The sequence below is a fragment of the Taudactylus pleione genome, unplaced genomic scaffold (assembly GCF_031769625.1).
Source record: "Taudactylus pleione unplaced genomic scaffold, aTauple2 ptg000092l, whole genome shotgun sequence".
NCBI classification, from domain to species: domain Eukaryota; kingdom Metazoa; phylum Chordata; class Amphibia; order Anura; family Myobatrachidae; genus Taudactylus; species Taudactylus pleione.
In genome coordinates this window covers 6,556,730-6,577,573 of record NW_028284494.1, presented here as the reverse complement: position 1 = coordinate 6,577,573, position 20,844 = coordinate 6,556,730, and the positions used below count along the sequence as shown (strand labels likewise).

General features: G+C 49.4%; 1 protein-coding gene across 5 annotated transcripts in view; it reads left to right on the top strand.

Annotated features, from left to right (window-relative positions):
* Window positions 1-549: 549 nt before the first annotated feature.
* DDX4 (DEAD-box helicase 4) overlaps window positions 550-20,844 on the top strand; it is a 366,926-nt gene continuing 346,631 nt past the window's right edge. For all 5 annotated transcript variants that reach the window (XM_088469409.1, XM_088469406.1, XM_088469405.1 and 2 more), the window contains exon 1: window positions 550-653. The gene's annotated coding sequence lies outside the window, so the exon portion shown is untranslated. The remainder of the gene's footprint in view (window positions 654-20,844) is intronic.

The following is a 20,844-nucleotide window of genomic DNA, read 5'->3' as shown; positions in this document are numbered from 1 at the left end:
CCAGGCTGGATTTCCATCCAAAGCCACCCCTGCAAGTCTGGATTACTCCCAAATACTAATTTTTTATGTTTTTGACCTTTATTTGGCATGCAGCACCAAGCGACAGCTGTACACATCCCTGCCAAATTTCAGCTCAGTACCTCCAGTAGGTTTTGAGGTGTAGCGCCTTAAACACCATGCCCCCAACCCTGGAGTTCTCTATGGAAGAATTCAGTTTTTTTTTTTTCTATTCAGTTTTTAATTTGAGGACACGCCTGTGCCCTAATAATATGTGTCTGTTTACACACACACATCTAAATATATATAGATAGGTAGATAGCTACAAAGTTTTTTTTATTGCTTAAAGTAATGTCCTTTTGCAGACTTGCAGGCCGCACCATGGGTTCTTCTTGAACAGGAGAAAGGGCGTGGTGGGTATAGCAACACATTACACAGACACCACGGCCGCGGCGCACTTCTCGGGACGGCTGTCACACCTCGTGACCGTGCTGCCCTTGGCTCGCGGGAAAGATCTCGCTCTCTGATTGGCCGGGCGCTGTTGGCGCCACCGCCTCGAATGTATATGAGGGAGTGAGTTGCCGCGGGTCACGCCCCAGACTGTCCAGTCGCCGCTCTTCGCCGGAACCATTCTGTCCCGGCCGGTAACTGCTGAGGTGAGAACTGTGGCGGGTATCCGCGACAAGAGAACCGGCCCAGGCGGCGTACACACGCTCCTAACCTAATCTCTGCGTCTGTCGCTTGTGCGAGGGCGTTTATCCATTGGTGGTTATGGCCCGGCGGGGGTCGGTGGGCCCAGTGTGTACGTGGGTAACACGCGGGTGCCGGGCCTTTGTCGCGTTCTCCATAGCCAGCTGTTCGTAGCGAGAGTAGAGCTATCGGGGTCGGGTGGTCACTGCTTTCCTCTATGGGTGAGGGGGGGTAATGTATTTCCCGGAGTAACGGTACGGCACCGTGGCAGAGGTTGCTAACGTGGATGGCGGCGTGCCCCTTCTGTAGTGTTGGAGCCACCTCCACTCCACTGTCAGCCAGTGTCCCCTCTTCTTTAGAGAAAGGGCTTTCCTCCTGGCATATAGTCCCCACTCCGCTTGCCCAGGGCTGTTTAAGAGAGGGAGACAGTTGCCTATAGCGATAGATGTGCCAAGTACATAGTTTTATTTGCTTTCTTATCCTCTGATTAGCCATTAGTGTAATACGTGTCAACTGTGTAATATTTTTTTAAATTTGTGATGGGTCATAGACTGCCGGACCTCCTTTGCTCATCCCCCTCTAGGAAAAGACTGAACTGCTTTTTTTTTTTTTTTTTTTTTAATATAAGCTTCTAGGGCACGGGATGGCGCATACTATTTCCTTGGCCTTTCTAATTTTTTTTTTTTTTTTTTTTATGTACAGGGTGGCTGTAATTATTTTGTTTTTATGTTTTGTTCCTTTTGCCACAGAGTGACAATGCGAGTTAGGGGGCACACTTTTGGATTTGAGGGTTTTAAAATGTAACTTAATAATAATAATAATATAATAATAATAATTAATAAAATATAATGTCTTGACACTCACTCAGCGGTGTTTTGGATGGGAAGCAGTCGGTCGCAATGCCGACCCCTGGCTTTTTGACTGCTTAATCTTGGCAAGGTACAAATGACAGGCGTGGAAATCTCGACGCCTGTCTTTAGACCTGTCCCGGGAGCCCAACACCCGGCTTACCGATTGAATTTAAGCCAGGTGCGGACAGGGGAGGAGGGGGGAGGGGGGGTAAGGTTAGGGGCTCCCGGGGGGGATTTAGGGTTAGCCCCCCCACGGGAGGTTAGGGTTAGTTTAGGGGAATGGGGGGGGTTAGGGTTAGTTTAGGGGAATGGGGGGGGTTAGGGTTAGGCACCCCCCGGGAGGCTAAGGGTTAGGCTGCGGGGAAGGGGGGGGATTTAGGGTTAGGCACTTGGGGAGGGTTAGGGGGTAGAATTAGGTTAGTTTATACTTACTGATTCCCTTTGGATCACATATTTTCACATTGACAATTCAGATCATGGTGTAAGGAGTACACAATCGGCTATTTGTATTGTGTGCACTCTTTAAAAGCTGGTTACACACTGACAAATATAATGGCCGATCAATTGATCCAGTGTGGCTGGCGGCCAGAGACTGAAGGTCGTTCATTGTGTATGAACGCCCATCTGCAGGTCACTCGATCTGCAGATATCTGTTCAGTGTGTACCCATCTTAACGCCTTTCCATTTCTATACATTGTATATTATACTCAATTAAAATCAGGGTTTATAGAAATAGATGATTTAAGAAAAATAAGTCTGGCAAAGTCCTTCTTTCAAGACAAGTTGAAATTATACACTTGATAATTGGCTAGTGCAGTGGTTCCCAAACTGTGCACCTTGGCACCCTGGGGTGCCTCAAGACACTTGCAGGGATGCCTCAGGTTGTGGTCCAGCATCAAATCAAATTATTTTTGTTCAATGTAATGTAAATATGTGGATAAACAAGCGCAAGCCTTTTAACCACCACATAACTGAAGGATGACAGGTAAGCACAATTTACTTCACTTAAATACTTAAATTTCTTCAAAATTTCTCAATAACAAACTTTTGGCTTAGGGGTGTCGTGAATACAGTGCTGATACTCCAGGGCGCTATGGTTCAAAAGTTTGGGAACCACTGGGCTAGTGTAAATGAACCAAACTAATAATTATGCAGGTAGTTGACTTGATGTGTGTTTTTCTTGTATTTTAATACAAGCTGTAACTTTTTTTTCATTCAAGTGTCTTGATATTATGAATGATACTTTTCTGGTATACGTATTTGTACATTGCATTATACCTGCTGACTTCAATAAAAAACATTTTTGAAAAGATTAAAAAAAGTGGAGCAAGTGAACACTGAGACTTGTTAATATAATTTGTTGAACTATTTAGTTATATTTTGAAACATATTTCTAAATGTGTACCCAAGGGAAGGGACATGGGAAGCCCGGCATCGATTGGTTGCTGGGCATCTGTCGTCAAATCCAGCAATGTGATGGCAACTAGCCATTGCATTGCGACCATTCAATAGTATTACCATTACGATTGTTATACTTGTGCCTGAAAGGAGGTGGGGCTAATGGAAAAGGGGTGTAGCCTCACGGATCCACCCTTTTACGTCACTGGGGGTGTGCCCAGCAAACGCTGAGATGCTGGGCTGCCCTCAGGCTCCAACCCCCCCTAACACTGAATAGATGTCGTGTGAATGCACACCATTTATTCACCCTGTGCTCTCGCACACAGCCAGCCATCGGATGGCCATCGGAAAGTTACATCCAATTGTTGGCAACCATCGAATTACCTCTATTTGATGAAAAAATGTACTTTAATCTAATCGGAAACAACGATGGTTGCTGACCAACTTCCGATGTCCATCTCTAGTGAGCCTCCAAAGAGTAATTTTGTTTTGTTGCTCTTTGGCTATAATAACTAAATATAAATACATACTGGTACTAATTTTGTCTCTGGGGGCACCACCAATATAACGAATAACATTCTGCAAGGCACACAATATCTAGTATTTCTTATATGGTTGGTTTGACATTCATCTTTCATTATATCTATACTCTAGTACAGTGTTCCCCAAACTGTGTGCCCGGCACACTGGGGTGCCGCAGTGCACTTAAAGGGGTGCCGCGACCTGCTGGTCTACTCTGGTCCCAAAAGGAATTTAGGGCATCAAGTTATTAGACTGCCCTCACGCTGCTTTAGCCATAACTACAGCGTGCGGCCATTTACACAGTGCTGAGCGCTCTGGCTCCGCCCCTTCCATTCTCCTCTATATGCATGCTGCTTCCTCCAGACCTCCACCGAGTCCAAGCCCCTGGCTGTCAAGGGTGGAATTAATGGCAGTGCCCGCAGTTCTATTATCAGACTGACTCAGACTGACTCATTAGTATGCCGCCAGTCCATGAGCACAAAGCGGCTAAACCAGTCTAGGAGGTTAGGGCACCCAAACAGTTGTTTTTGCACTCAAACCACAGTTGGGGCGCCCAAAAACGACACTTTAGATCAGGGCTTGACTAATTTTTCTAAAAACTAGGAGCCAGGATGAAAGTGTAGGAGCCAGACCGCCGTCCCCCCCAAAAAATTACAGGAGTGAGGAGCACAGCTGTGTGTTATGCAACTGTTATACACACTATACTAGTCCACAAAATGTACGTGGTTGAATGGATATAGTAAAATGAAGTCCCCCACTGCTCTGCACAGCTCCCCCGGGGCCACATTTCTGAGCACCTACCCCCCAGGCAACCAACCCCCACAGCCACACTACTGAGGGGGTACCGCCAGGCAAACCACCGCTCTGCAGCGACATTGCTGTGCAGCTCCCCCCCCCCCCTTGTGGTCACATTATTGAGCAGCTGGCCCCTCCCATTGGCCACACAACTAGTGAGGTACCTCCAGCATACCACCACTCCTCGCAGCCATGCCGCCCCGCTCGTGGTCACACCACTATGCCTCTGAAGCTGCTCCGCAAGCCCTGACCCTCTTACCGGAGAGCTCTATGCAGCCGGAGTTTAATCCATTTACAAGAAGTCTCTATATCCCTGATACAAATTATTCGCTTAACTTCCATTTTGTGTAAATGTGCAGCAGGTGCTCAGTGGAAGGGTTATATACAAAAGAAATACACAAACAACTTTCTCCAGATACAGTGCTGTTAACTAGAAGTATTACATGTCTTTGCTTGTTTGTCATAAAATTATGTAGAAATTTGAGTATCTCCTTCATCCACTAGGGTACACTGGAGTCTCAGTACAGTGGGGTATAGAAGTGGGTTAACCGGGAGCTGGCACCTTTAATAATTTGAATGGTAGCTAGCTCCTCCCCCTCTATACCACCTACAGGTCAGTCTAAAATGTATGCCCTCGGAGCTGGACCTATACTCCTTAGGGCTCTCGAAGAAAACTTCCTCTACAACAAGCATTGAGAACACAGACAGGCAGCTCACTGCCCTTGCCTGTCTGCTACGTTGGAGCTGCCGGGGAGACCTCACCGCAGCTGCTCGCGGTATGCGCTGTGGTCTCCTGCTACAGAGACCTCAGTCTCTGGGGAGGTCCAAGACGCGCTGCAGGCGCCGCAAGTCGCGGTCTCCCACAACAGAGCCCGCCGGCAGCATCTAGGTTAGTGTGTCCTGGCACTCTGAATAGCAGGGGAGCCAGGACATTAGGCGGGCAAACAAAAGCGGTCCGCTAGCGCTAAGAACGGGCGCCATAGCGTGGGGGGCGGAGCCTAATGTACTATTCTACTCCTGCCTCCCAACAGCCCCAGGCGCTTCCACAAGGAGGCCGTCAGACATTTTAATGCTACACGCTGAGACTGTCTGATTCTCGGCTCTGTGACACAAGTCATGCCAGTACAGCTGTTTTCACAGCATTTATTACATAATAGCACTATTCAATCAGCGCTGCCAGGGTCATAGCATATCTCCCTCTATGCCCCTTTCGATTTCTTCAGTCTTTGTGTTAATCTCACTGTCCTTTCACTGGTGTGTGTGTGACAGTGAAGTGCTAGTCATGTCTACCAAGGGTTCTAAGGCTGCACAAAAATCATTCTCCTGCAAGAATTGTGCAGAGAAATTCACACAGAGGCAGTCTAATACTTTCCCGCTGTGTGACAAGTGTGTTTCTCAATGTCAGACAGCTGGCTTACTAATACAGCCTATATGTTCTGATCAATTAACATCAGTTATGTCTAATCTAATGGAAGCAGCTCGCAGAGAGAGGAAGGTGATCAGACAGACGTCTTCCATCTCAGAACCAGATTGGGCTCGTTCATTAGCCAGGTCTGTAGAGGGGCTCACAAAGGTGATGTCCCAGGACCCTCCTGCAACCTCGTCTTCTAAAGTCCCTAATAAGAGACTGATTCAGAATCCCTTAAGGTGGGATGAATCAGAGGAGGAAGAAATGCACAAGTCAGAGGAAGACTAGGTTCAAGAACCAGAAGAGATTCAGATTCTTGAAGAGTCAGAACCTGCAAACTCAGGGGTAGAAGCCTTGATTACTGCAGTACGCCAAGTTTTACATGTGGAGGACTTAGAAGTGGCTGCTAGACCGTCTGTGTAGTAAAAGACAAAGACAGGCTGCCACTTTTCCAGCGTCGGAGGAATTGGATGAGATCCTAACCTCAGCGTGGAAACACCCAGATAAGTTTCAAATGTTTCGGAAACTTTTATCTTATTACCTTTTTCTCACAGAAAGCAGGAAATTATGTGAGACTCCACCAGTAGTGGATCCCTCAGTGTCCCGTCTTTCTAAAAAGACAGTACTCCCGGTACCAGGGGCAGTTTCCCTTAAAGAATCCTCTGACAGGAAGTTGGAAAACGCGTTAAAATCTATACATACAGTTGCAGGGGTATCCCTTCGTCAGCGCTATTTAGCTGTTGGGTACACAAGGCTGTAGAAGCTTGGGCTACGCAGCTTTCAGAGGGTTTTAAGACTGGAGCACAAACCAAGGATCTCATTCAGCTGGCCGAACAGGTTGCTGAATCAGCCTATTTCCTTGGGGAAGCTTCTAAGGGCATAAGTAGTCATTCTGCTAGATCCTCGGCTTTAGCTATCTCAGCTAGAAGAGCTCTTTGGCTGCGTCAATGGCAAGCAGATGCGGAATCTAAAAGAGCAGTAGAGGCTCTTCCTTTTACTGGGGACGTTCTATTTGGAACAGTTAGATAAGTGGATCTCACAGGCCACAGGTGGTAAATCCACTTGTCTACCATCCGCTGCTCCTCCTCCTAGAAGACCTGCTGCAGGACCGTCCTTTCGGTACTTTCGTGCCCCAGGAAGGTTTAGAGGTTGTTCCAGAGGAGCTCTTGCTTTCTCCCACGGTTCTGGAGGCCGTGGTAGAGCTTCTGCATCTTCGTCCCAGCAGGACAAGGCCGCAGCAAGGCCCACTGCATGACGCTATCCCTTCTCACTTGGGGGATCCCAGGGTGGCAGCTAGTCTTCTGAACTTCAAAGGTGTGAATCAAATCTCGTCTGGTTGCCTGGGTCTGGGACATCATTACTTGGGGACTGAAGTTGGACTTCAAAATCCAACCACCTTCTTGTTTTTTCATGACCAGTTTACCACTGGCAACAGAAAAGCGGGTGATAATTCAGGAAGCCATACACAAACTGCTATTGTCTCAGGTGGTAGTGAATGTTCCGAACCATGAGAGGTCAGGGTTTTTATTCCAGCTTGTTTGTGGTGCCCAAGCCGGACAGATCAATGAAGACCCATTCTCAACCTCTGGGATCTCAACCCCTATCTACGAGCCTTCAAGTTCAAGATGGAGTCCCTCCAGTCTGTTATAGCAGGACTCGAGAAGGACGAGTTTCTTGTGTCAGACATAAAAGATGCCTATCTCCACATCCTCATCTGGCCTCAGCAGGCATTTCTTCGGTTTGCGGTGCTAGACTCTCATATGCAATTTCAGGCCTTACCTTTCGGTCTTTCGTTGCACCAAGAGTGTTCACGAAGGTCATGGCCGTTATGATGGACCTGCTTCGGCTTCAGGGGGTTATAATAGTTCCTTATTTGGACGATCTCCTGATCAAGGCCCCGTCAGTAGCTCGTTTGTTACTGGATATTCAATTACCTCATGCTGCTCTTACAACATGGGTTGATTCTCAATTTCCCAAAATCCTCTCTAATACCAACACAACGCCTGCTATTCCTGGACATGATCTTGGACATTGTAGAACAAAAGGTGTTCCTCCCTCAAGACAAGGTCTCCTCCATTCAGCACATGGTGCGTCTGATACTGCAACATCGCAGACTCTGTACATCTGTGTATTCGCCATCTGGGGAAGATGGTGGCGACCTTCGAGGCGATTCAATACGTGAGATTTCATGCCTGGCCATTTCAATTGGACCTTCTCTCCCAGTGGTCAGAATCCCATCTTTCTCCACCAGCGAGTTCTACTTTCCCCCCAAACTCGCACATCTCTCGTTTGGTGGTTGAATCTCTCACCTTTTAGCAGGAAGACTGTTTGCAGTATGGGATTGGATTCTCCTTACCACGGACGCAAGTCTGAGAGGGTGGGGGGCAGTGACTCTGGGAAGACATTTTCAGGGTCACTGGACTCAGCGGCAGGCAAGACTGCCTATAAACATCCTAGAAATACGGGCTGGTGCAACCTCTGTTGCAGGGTCAGGCAATCGGAGTACAGTCTGACAATGCCACGGCAGTGGCATATATAAACAGGCAGGGCGGCACCAAAAGCCGGGCTGCCATGGGGGGAGGTAAGCCAAATTCTGCTTTGGGCAGAGGATTTTTCAGTGGCTATTTCAGCCATCTTCATCCCAGGAGTAGAAAATTGGGTGGCCGACTACCTCAGTCGGCAGGACATTCATCCGGGGGAATGGTCGCTCAATCCACAAGTATTTCACAAACTGACTCTACGTTGGGGTCGACCTCATGCCGACCTCATGGCGTTGAGATTGAACTACCAATTGCCAGTTTACTGCTCTCGAATGAGGGACCCGCAGGAAGTCGCAGTGGATGCACTGACAACACCGTGGCCGTTTCACTACGTATACCTGTTCCCTCCTTTTCCGCTCCTCCCTCGATTGCTTCAAAGAATCAATTGAGAAAGTCAAGGTTCTACTCGTAGCTCCGGATTGGCCCAGACGAGTGTGGTACTCCCACATATGGAGTCTGATAAACGAGCTGTAGCTGCTACCTCTACAAGAAGACCTCCTTCAGGGTCAGTTTATTTATCAAGAATTAAAGCGGCTTCATTTGACGGCGTGGCTATTGAAAGGGCCATCCTCAGGAAAAAGGGTATCCTGTCCAGTGTGATTCCTACCATGATTCGGGCTCGGAAGGAGGTCACGCCTTAACATCATTACCGGATATGGAAGACGTACGTAGCTTGGTGTGAATGAAGCAGTTTACCTCCGTCAGAATTTAAGGTATCACGCCTCCTTTTCCTACAAGCTGGTTTAACAGCTGGTCTTCGTCTTGGTTCCTTAAAGGTGCAGGTATCCGCGCTGTCTATTTTCTCTCAGAGAAAATTAGCCTCATTGCCGGATATCCAGACCTTTCTCCAGGGAGTGGTCAGAATTCCGCCTACTTTTGTGCCTCCCACGGCACCATGGGACTTGGATTTGGTCCTGTCTTTTCTCCAGTCTGACAACTTTGAGCCGTTACAGAGGGTGGAGATTAAGTATTTAACCTGGATTGTTGAGCTGGGTGCTCTATCCTGTTGTCTGCCTTTTCTACTTCAGGGTCCATAGGGTATTCACAGGATACCTTGGGGGTATAGGTGTGACGTCAGTCATCGGGCACCATAGAGTTAAGCTTTCAGCCTCCCAGGATGCACTAGGGTCCCCCTCCTATACCCCGAGCCAAGGCACCTCAGTTTAGTTTGGTGCCCGGCCGGAGTCGGGTGTACCTGTTGGAGTGGGGGCTAGAAGAGCCCCTGAAGCTTTTTCTTCATGCAGCTGTGGCTGCACATCTGGATGAACAGCATGGGCAGTCAGTCCTGACGTCCATGCTGTCTTCCCTACACCCCCGCCGGTACCGATCTGGGGATGCTGGTGAGCATCTGGGCTCACAGCTAGCGGTGACCCCAGATGTTCCGGACCATGGCCGGATTCAAGGGGGACAGCAGGTAAGCAGCGGGGTCCCGCAGTGGGTCCCCACTGACACATGGTCCAGAGTCCCCAGGCAGGGGGCTCCCTGGGGACTGGCTGCAGCGTGGAGCCAGGTATTGAACCTGCGCTTCCACTACCCCCTGGGACAGCGGACCGCAGCAGAGCCGTAGCGCTGCGGCGTCCCGGGGGTTAAATGCATGCCAGGGGAGCGCGCCTTCCCTGTCTCACAGCCGGCGCCTCCCCTGCTGCACACAGCCCTCTCTGCACACTGCCGACTGGTCCTGTAGCAGCGCTCCTCCCCCAGGCCAACCTCCTCTCTGCTCCTCGGCGGCCATCTTTTCAACGCATGGTGAACGCTGCTGGAAGCGCTGGACGGAAGCATCGTGGTCTGGGTCCCCCCGCATACCTCTCCTCCGATTTGGGTCAGGTCTGTGTATGCAGCGCTGTGTCCTACCAGGCCCTGTGTCTGCGTATTTGAGTGATCAGCGCTGTTGGTGCAGGAATTGATTTTTCTTTGCATTGTATGTGACTGTGCTAGCGCTGCTGCCTGTAACTTTTCTTCTAACTGTCAGCTTTATTACTGCCCCTGTCCTTTCTGCTAAGCCCTTGCGGTGCGGCGCTGCAGGGTTGTCTCTCGCCTATTTAATATATAATTGGTGAGAGGGGTCACATACTTGGTGCCATCATGTCTGAAAGTGATTTTCCTCTCCGACTACAGTGTGCTACGTGTAAAGTACCGTTAGCGGAGGGGGAGGGTAGCGTGGAGGGCCTCTGCCGGCAGTGTTTGTCCATGGCGCGGCCTATTACGGTTACAGCACCGGTACAGGAGCCGCCCTGGGCTTGTTTCGCTCAGGCGCTTACAACCTTAGAGGGCCAGTTAGCTCCGCAGCCCGCGTTTCCGCCGATGGGTTTGTCCCAGCAGTCAGTGGTGTCGTCACCCATGCAGGGTTTCCCACGACAATTGGTGGTACCCCACAGTCTCCCGATTTCCCCGCTCCCGGTATCTCAGGAGCCGGCGTGGGTTAACTCCCTGACGAGTTCTGTACAGCACTTGTTGGATGTGTTGCAAGGGGAGTCTGTGATGCGGCCACATAAACGGCCGGTGGCGTCTCTGTCGGCTCCTTATGAGGATGATGAGGGGACGTCTGATGGGGAGATTCTGGATCCTTACGATCAGGAACCTCTCCATACTAAGGACGCTGACGCTAAGTCCAAGGTATATATTCCTGGACTTATTCGGGTAGTCCGCACAGCCTTGGTGATTGAGGACGAAGTTCCCCCAGCGGCTAAATCCAAGTATGCCTTTTTTAAAGATGTGAAGGGCGATGCCACAGTCTTTCCTCTTTCGGGTCAGTTAGTGGACCATTTAGAGGAGGCGTGGAAACAGCCTGGCAAAAGATACCAGCCGCAGAGGCGCCTGGCAGTGGCTTATCCGTTCGCGGATAATTATTATGCTAAGTGGGAATCCCCTCCACAGGTGGATTCTCACGTGACCCGTCTTGTCCGTAGTGCCACATTGCCGATGCCATCCATGTCCTCCCTTAAGGATGCTACGGACCGCAAGGTGGAGATCTGCCTGAAGTCCGCTTATTCCCTTGCGGGGGGGGGGGCAGCACGGCCGGCTATGGCCATTTGCTGGGTTGCCAGAGCGATGGAGCGCTGGGCGGATTCATTAGAGGCGTCTTTTGATTCCGACTGTCCGGCCGAACAGGCGGAGTTGATTGGTAATCTCCGTGATTTGGCCACTTGTATCAACGAGGCGGCCTTAGACATTAGTACTCTGGTGTCTAGAATTTCCTCAGCAGTGGTGGCTGCTCGTCACACCTTGTGGCTGCGATCCTGGAAGGCGGACGCAGATTCCAAAAAGGGTTTGGAGGCGTTGCCATTTACCGGAGAAGTTCTCTTCGGTCCGGATCTGGACAAGATTGTGGCCACGCTGGCGGCAGCCAAATCGGCTTGTCTCCCGCCGGCCGCTGCTCCTTCTGGTTCTGGACCATCGTCCTTTCGGTCTTATAGGGCCCAGGGCAGGCCCAAACCACAGTCTTTTCCTCGACAGACTGGCCCTAAGAAATCGGCCAAGCCCCGGAAGCAGGCATGGAGTACCAGACGTCCGGCCCCTAAGCCAGATGACAAGCCTGCGGCCTGACGGTCTGGGCCTCCCTTTGGGGGATCCCAAAGTGGGAGGCCGCCTGCTGCAGTAAGGAGCTGCGGAAGGTATTGCACACTATGCTCCAGGCTGGAGTTATAGTGCCTGTTCCATTCTCCCAGAGGGGCCGGGGTTTCTATTCAAATCTTTTTTTGGTACAGAAACCCAATGGGTCGTATCGTCCGATTCTCAACCTCAAAGCTCTCAACAAGTCTTTGCGGGTACCGAAGTTTCGGATGGAGACCCTACGGTCCATCATTCTGGCGCTGGAACCTGGGGACTACATGGTGTCATTGGACATACAGGACGCTTACCTGCATGTCCCTATTCTTTTGCGCCATCAACAGTTCCTCAGGTTTGCAATCCGCAGCGACCACTTCCAGTTTCGGGCGTTACCTTTTTGCCTGGCGACAGCACCACGTGTGTTCACCAAGGTGATGGCGGTCATGGCGGCTTCTCTGCGGCTGCAGGGAGTCCGCATGTTGTCGTACTTGGACGACCTTTTATTGGTGGCGGGATCTCCAGAGCTCCTTCTACGCCACTTGGACCTGACCATTGCGCTGCTGCAACGGCACGGCTGGCTAATCAACTGGCAGAAGTCCATTCTAATCCCGTCTCGGCGGATTCTGCACCTCGGAGCCTTATTGGACTCGGAACAGCAAAGGATCTTCGTGACGGGGGAAAAGATCTCAGCTTTACAGTCGAGGGTGCGCAGTTGTCTGCACAGCCGCTGGGTGTCTCTACACTCGGCGATGAGGTTACTGGGCTCCATGGTGTCGGTGTTCGACATGGTGGAATATGCCCAGTTTCACTCCAGACCTCTGCAGCACCTGATCCTGTCCAAGTGGAACGGGCTGCCTCAGTTTCTGAAGTCCCAGATGATTGTGTTCACCCCGTAGGTTCGCCTGTCCCTTGCCTGTTGGTTACAGACGACCCATCTCAGCAAGGGACGTCCGTTCTGGGTTCCAAATTGGGTCCTCTTGACAACGGACGCCAGTCTTCGGGGCTGGGGAGCAGTTTCGGGTCCACACTTGTTCCAGGGCAGGTGGATGCCGACAGAAGCGGAGCTTCCAATCAATATCTTGGAATTCCGTGCGGTCTTCAATGCTCTCCAGCAGGCACATCGGGTTCTCCATTGTCGTCCGGTACAGGTCCAGTCGGACAACGCTACCACCGTGGCCTACATAAACAGGCAAGGAGGAACCCAAAGTTGGGCGGCTCTCGTGGAGGTCTCTCGGATCCTGGTATGGACGGAGCGCAATCTTCCGGCCATATCAGAGGTCTTCATCCCGGGAGTGCTAAATTGGGAGGCGGACTTTCTAAGTCGCCAGGACGTTCATCCGGGGGAATGGTCCCTGCACCCGGACGTTTTTCAACTGCTGGTGGACAGATGGGGTCTTCCAGAGATCGACCTCATGGCGTCCCGGCACAACAACAAGTTGCCGGTGTACGGGTCTCGCACAAGAGACGAAGGGGCGTCTCTGGTGGATGCTCTGTCCGTCCGGTGGACGTTCCGGTTCGCATACCTGTTCCCTCCGGTCTCCCTTCTTCCACGGGTAATCCGGAAATTCAAACAGGAAGGAGGGACGCTCCTGTTGATAGCTCCCGCGTGGCCCAGACGGCACTGGTTCTCAGACCTTCAGGGTCTGTCCGTGGACAGTCCTCTGCTGTTGCCGCTGCGACCGGACCTTCTGTCACAGGGTCCTTGTCTTCACCCGGACCTGACTCGGCTGTCTTTGACGGCGTGGCTGTTGAGACAGCCATGCTGAGGTCCAGGGGATTTTCCAGCTCTGTGGTGCGTACCATGTTACGAGCTCGGAAGCAGTCTTCCGCGAGGATATACCATCGCGTGTGGCATACGTTCTTCCAGTGGTGTCGACCGAGAGGTTATGCACCGCGGGAGTTTCGTCTGTCTCGGATACTCGCCTTCCTACAAGCAGGACTAGATCATGGGCTTCGCCTTGCTTCTTTGAAGGTACAGGTTTCGGCCCTGTCTGGTTTCACCGTAGGATTGCTACAATCCCGGATGTGCGCACCTTTATGCAAGGTGTTCTCCGCATTCAGCCGCCCTTTGTTCCACCTGTGGCGCCTTGCGATTTGGCTGTGGTCCTGAGGGCTCTCCAGGGACCGCCGTTTGAACCACTGGGCTCAGTGGATCTTAAATGGGTAACAGCTAAGACTGTTTTCCTTCTGGCTATTGCTTCGGCCAGACGTGTTTCTGATTTAGGGGCTCTTTCTTGTAAACCCCCTTTCTTGGTTTTTCATGGGAACAGGGCAGTGCTCCGCACTCGGCCCGAGTTTCTTCCCAAAGTTGTTTCCCAGTTTCATGTTAACGAGGAAATCGTTGTTCCGGCCTTTAACTCACCTGGTCTTTCAGTGGGTGAGGCCTCTTTGGATGTCGTGCGGGCCTTAAGGACTTATGTTGACCGCACTTCTTCGTTTAGGAAGTCGGACGCTTTGTTTGTCCTCTATGGCTTCCGTAAAAAGGGTTGGCCTGCTTCAAAGCAAACTTTGGCGGCCTGGATCCGTATGGCTATTTCTGAAGCTTATCTTCATGAAGGCCTGCCGGTTCCTCCTTCTGTGAAGGCTCATTCCTTTAGGTCTGTGGGTCCTTCGTGGGCAGCTCGACGTGGTGCCTCTGCAGTCCAGATCTGCAAGGCTGCTACGTGGTCCTCTGTCCATACCTTCGTGAGGTATTACAGGTTTGACACCTTCGCCTCTCAGGATGCTTCCTTCAGGCGGCGGATTCTCCTTTCTGCACAGGAGTGTCCCCACCCTTAAAGGATACTGCTTTGGGACATCCCCAAGGTATCCTGTGGATACCCTATGGACCCTGAAGTAGAAAATATGAGATATGGTAAGAACTTACCCTTGTTATCTCTATTTCTACGAAGTCCATAGGGTTCCACAGGACTCCCGCCCTGTCGCACCTGTGCTGCAGATGGGCTTTGCTCTGGTCACCGGTTTTTCCGTCTCCCTCTGGTGAGAATGTGATTCTTGTGTGTGTCCAGATTTTTTTTCTCTCTTCCTTCTCCTCCTCCGGCCTATGGCTTGGTAACTAACTGAGGTGCCTTGGCTCGGGGGCGGGGTATAGGAGGGGGACCCAAGTGCATCCTGGGAGGCTGAAAGACTCTATGGCGCCCGATGACTGACGTCACACCTATACCCCCAAGGTATCCTGTGGATCCCTATGGACTTCGTAGAAATAGAGATAACAAGGGTAAGTTCTTACCATATCTCATATTATCTCATTTTCCACGAGGATAGGGCGGAGCTGCGTACGCAGATGTCTTTCTTTCCTAAGGTTGTATCTGCTTTTCATATAAACCAACCGATTGTGCGCCCAGTGTTTAAGGATGAGTCTCCGACCTCTAAATCCTTAGATGTTAGAGTGCTCCGGATTTATGTTGACAGAACTGCTTCTCTCCGAAAGTCTGATGCACTTTTTGTTCGGTTTGATCTGGCGCGACCAGGTTAGCCGGCTTCAAAGCAAACCATTTCTAGGTGGATTCGTCTGACTATCAGACAGGCTTATCAGGCGGCTTCAAGACAGCCACGTTTCCTTTACGGCGCATTCTACGCGCTCGGTAGGTCCTTCATGGGCAGCTGCTCGTGGGGTCTCCTTAAACCATCTTTGTCGAGCGGCCACTTGGTCAGTCAGGCATACTTTTATAAAGTTTAATCATTTTGATACATTTACGGCCTCTGCTTCGGAGTTTGGCCGTGCAGTTTGCAGGGATCTCAGCGCTCTCCAGCCCGGGATGTGAGCTCTGGGACTTCTCCACTGTACTGAGACTACAGTGTCCCCTAGTGGATGAAGGAGAAAACAGGATTTTGGTACTTACCGATTAAATCCCTTTCTGTGATTCCACAGAGGACACTGGACGCCCACCCTCTGCTGTTCCACCTGCATAAGTTATTGATTTCCAGGTTCAGATGGTTGTTTTTATCCAGGGTCTGCTTGGAATGTTTCTTTTATAACACGATTTACTTTTGTTCATGAGTGCAGTAGCTTTTCTATCTCCTTTCTCGTCATGTCCCAGCTCCCCTTGGGCACAGTTTATTCAGATTAACCTGTAGGGGGTATAGAGGGGGAGGAGCTAGCTACCATTCAAATTTTTAAAGGTGCCAGCTCCCCGGTTAACCCACTTCTATACCCCACTGTACTGAGACTCCAGTGTCCCCTGTGGAATCGGAGAAAGGGATTTATCGGTAAGTACCAAAATCCTGTTTTCTGCCCAATTCCATGGTTTGTTGTAATGTACTAATAGCGTAATGCAGGAGATTTAACAGAACTGTCAGGGCACATTTTAATTGTTTTAACTCGCCCGATCTCCCCCCGTCTAAAGTGACAGGATATTGTGGGGAGCTATTCAATCGATGCCTATCTTCGCGTCGATCATGTCCAAAGAGGTCGGGTTAGCTGTGTAAAACTGCTACACCTGACCAAAGTTCTGGGCGCAATCGCGAAGTGCTGTTTTGGCGGCCATAGGGGTAATTTTTTGCGCCGGCAGCTGTTCACACCCAACGAGCAACAATAGAACAGCACCGATGGGGCGGGAGGAGGGGCCAAAAAAAAAATTAATTGTGCCCTATAAATGCAGTATTCATGATCAATGGGGGTCTAAGATCCTACCCCTATGTACCAAATTCGAAAAATCTAAGCTTTTCAGAGTTTGACCCTATTAGTGTATACCATCTTTAGAAGGAGGGTTGCAAGCAGGAAAAGTTTTCTGATCGCTCCCGTATGCTCAGAGCTGAATTTACGAATCAGTGACTTCTGTAATCCGCTGCTTTCCAGTGGGTTGCAGGTACATATTTAAAATGGCACCTGGAGTCAGTGTAAAGCCCGGCGTGCTTTACACTGACTCAGAGTGCAGTTTCAAATATTCACCTGCAACCAGCCGGGAAGCAGCGGCTTACAGAAGCCGCTGGTTTGTAAATACTGCCCTCAGTGTCTGATTCCAGAGGAGTCTTTAACAAATGTGAAAATCTTCTCCATAAAGCCAAGGAATTTACTCTGTGCCACTGTCCCTGCGAGTTTTACTTAATATATAGGGGGGATATTTTCATTAAAAATACAAAATGGTTACTTGGCAGTTCTGTGATTATTAATACATAGGCCACTTCGTGCAGCTCATGTCTAAAGTGGACAACTTGTGTTCATGCTAGGCTGTTTTAGCGGGGTGCTGTGCCCTACCCGATTTCAGAGGGCAGAATGCGTCCTGTCCCCATTGGTGGTGCTCCGCTAAAACTGCTGATGACGTCACCACCCGCGTGCTGCAGTGTTCTGCGGGTGGGGAAAATTGCTGTATATCTATTTCTGTGGGTGAATGGCGTTTATTCTCAAGAGACATAAGCGCTTGGGGTCAGCCCGGCATTTCCGTAAGTTCCGGGCACACCCCCAAGAGTGATGAAAAGGGTGCGCATATTAGACATGCCCCCTTTTGGGTTGCGCATCCAAGAGTGCCCATTTTATAGGTCTGGCGCCACCTAGAGTGAACACTAAACCACCTAAAAGTGGTAAACTTTCTATACTTGCTTTGAGAATCTAGTTTTTATGTGTTTGTATAACCCACATACACATAGCGAGGGAAAGATGTTGGGGTGACAATATGGTTGAGGTATACACTGTATTAATATGTTCATACGTACAGTATATATCTTGTATAAAGCCCTGTCTTGCATCTGAGCAGTAGACACCATATGCCTAGGGGCCCTCTTGAAAGAGTTAAAGGGTGGCGCACTCACATACCTGTGGTGCGCGCGTCCCTTCAACAAGACATGCGGCCAATGGGGAAGTCCAGAGTCGGAGCTCCCAGCTCCTCCTCCTGTCAAGTACTGATATGTATTGGGTAAAGTACCACTGACCTGTTTTCAACTCCACCCTCTCTTAGAACCTGACATGTGGTGGCACAAGTGTGTGTGTATATACAGTGTTCTCCCCTGGCTGTTTTCTGCGGGCGCAATGCCCGGCCGAAACAGCCTACCGCCCGGCACTTCCCCTGCCGACCCCTGCAGTAGAACGCTGGCCTCTGAAGTGACCGGAGGAGAAAGAAGCCTCTGATCGCTTCAGAGGCAAGCGTTCCCAGTGATGCAGTGCGCGGGCGACGTGAGGAGCCTGCCCCACGCATCTGCTGGATCTAATTAGATCCAGTCAGAGCAAGGCAGCGCGAGTGGCGAGCAAATTAAGGTAAGTTCTGGGCTGGGACCGGGACCAGTCTGGGGGCACTGCCTACGGGGCACTATTTAAGCCTGGGGGCACTGCATAACGGGCCAGCCTGGGGTCACTGTTTAAGGGACACTATTTAAGCCTGGGGGCACTGCTTAAGGGGCCAGTCTGGGCACTATTTAAGCCTGGGGGCACTACATAGGGGCACTACTGCCTGGGGGCACTGCATATGGGCAAATCAAAACTACAGGGGGCACTGTATAAAAGGGAAAACTACAGGGGGCACTGTATAAAGGGCACAATTACAGGGGGCACTGCATATGGTGATTACTACAGTGGGCACTGTATAATGGTCACTTGACTGAGAGCCAGTGGGGGAGCAGCCTGAGACCTGTTGGGCTGGAATGGTAAGGGAGATACCCCTTTTCCCGGCACGCGCATAATTGCGATATATATAGTATATATATGGTGCGGCACTGCAGTATAATAGAAATATAGTAATATCGTGTCATGTCCGCAGCAACATTTCTGGACTGCACAGGGTCCTGTCATACACACATGCCAAGCTGGCATACACACAATTGAGCCTGGTGTATATTTGTGCCGGATTATTTTTGATATAGATAGATATATATCTGTCTATATATCTATATATATATATTTATCTGTGTGTGTGTATATATATGTGTGTGTGTGTGTGTATATATATATCTATATCTATATCTATGTCCATCCCTGAGGAAAGTTAATTAAAGTTGTGAGACTGTTAGAGCCGCTTAGCATGGACCTGTGATTGCAATATGAAGTACCTGAAGTGCTATCTTAATGTGATCAGACTATGGTATTAAGGTGTACCATAAGATGAAACGTAGTGAGGTTGAGTGCCAGTATCCCTGGATGTTTATGTATGTATTAATAGAGGGAGAGATATTGACTGTCACTCTATCCCTAGTTATTATTTCAATGTGCCCAAGTGCCGTCTTGGCACAGATATGGTAAATTTTTCAGTTAAATTAAAACCCTGATGAAAGTTTGCATTAAACTTAAACAGGTGAAGTGAATAGCATTGATTACCTCATTACAATGGCACCTGTCAAAGGGTGGGATATATTGGGCAGTAAGTAAACACTCAGTTCTTGAAGTTGTTGTTTGGGAGCAGGGAACATGGGCAAACGTAATGATCTGAGAGCATTGTCCAGAGCATCACACTGTTTTAGCAGGGCGCCACTCTCTGCCCGATTTTAAAGGGGCATAATGTGAATGTCCTTAACGGCACCCCGCTAAAGCAGCCTGCCCTCTGCCTTTTCCGCCCACGGGCCGCAGTGTTCCGTGGGTGGGAAAAGCTGCAGTGACCAATAACCGCCAAGTGAATAGATGCATCTTTCACCGTGAGGTAAACGCTTTGGGGAAGCCTAGCATCTCTAAGTGCTGGGCATGCCCCCATGTGTGACCAATTGGGGGTGTGTCACAAGAACACACCCCTCCTTCACTCAGACACTACTTTCTGGAGCACGTGCAGATACTATATCCCCAGACCTTCCGCGCCATGTCAGCTGGCTTGTATTGTTCCCATTGAGCATCCTGATGCCATCTTTTTCCCAGGTAATTGACGTCCACTCACTCGCCCAGTCACATGATTTAAGAGAGCTTGATTATTCAGAACAGGCTACCTTCTATTACTCCATGGTCCTATTTTGAAGCTCACAAGCTCATTGTAGTCACTTTCAGCAGGGGGCATTGGTCAGCATGATCACTCTGACTGGTCTCTGGCTAAACAGCAAGGTATGAGTTAATAGGACACTAATTTGCCAGCCCTCCCCTGACTATTTTCCAACTCTGTTTTTGCAACCAGTTGTCTGGTTTTCCAGCAGAACAATGCCCAGAACATCACACTGCCTGACAGCTTGCCTTCTTCCCATAGAACATCCTGGTGCCATCTCTTCCCCAGGTAAAAGATGCACCCTGAGTTTACATCCACACGATGTAAAAGAAAACATGAGTCATCAGACCAGGCCACCTTCCATTGCTCCATGATACGGTTCTAACGCACACGTGCCCATTGTGGTATCGGATAGAAGATCAACAATAAAAAGGTTGACCTGTTAAGATTTACATGTGTTTTTATGTATTTTTTTAAAATTATTTTTAAGATTAGCGGGTTAGGTTAGGATGAGAGGTAAATTACAAAGACTGTTGACCATTTGAACTTGTTCGCATTTGTCCCTGTCTACCAATTGTATGTCTACCATTTGGAGTTGATTTCTTTATTGTGTAATACCACAATTCCCTTTGTAGTTGCATTTTGCGTCAAATAGTGGTCAGCATTGGCACTGACCATGCTGGGCACTGACCAGTCTATGGCCATTCAAGCTACAATGCAATGTGTTCTGACTCCTTTCTATAGCCAGCTTTAATTTTTTCAGCAATTTGTGCTAAAGTAGCACTTTTTTTTTTGGATAGGACCATATGGGCTAGCCTACGCTACTCCCATCACCCATGACCCTATTGCTTGTTTACTGGTTGTATGTACCATCTCAAAATCCAATATTAAAATAAAATGCATTCATCCTAATGTCAATAAGCAACTTAACAAAACACTAAATCTACATATATTACAAATAAAATACTCACCCATCCACCCCATTACATACTTGCCTACTTTTGAAAAACATTTGAATGTCAGGGATATTACAGCAGAACAAAGAATGCATTTTGCTTAGCCGCAGAGAGTTTGGCTTTGATCCACCCAATGCTTGTGGCTAATTTCACCCATAAGGGCATTTCTATATAACCTTATACATCAAAATCTGTTATGAATTCTTAATGATACACTTGTTATGAAATGTATTTGAAACCTACATACCTGGCTGGTAGTTTAACATCATCTGACAGTTTCATGGGTATGTAGTGAGCTGTCCAGACTTACCA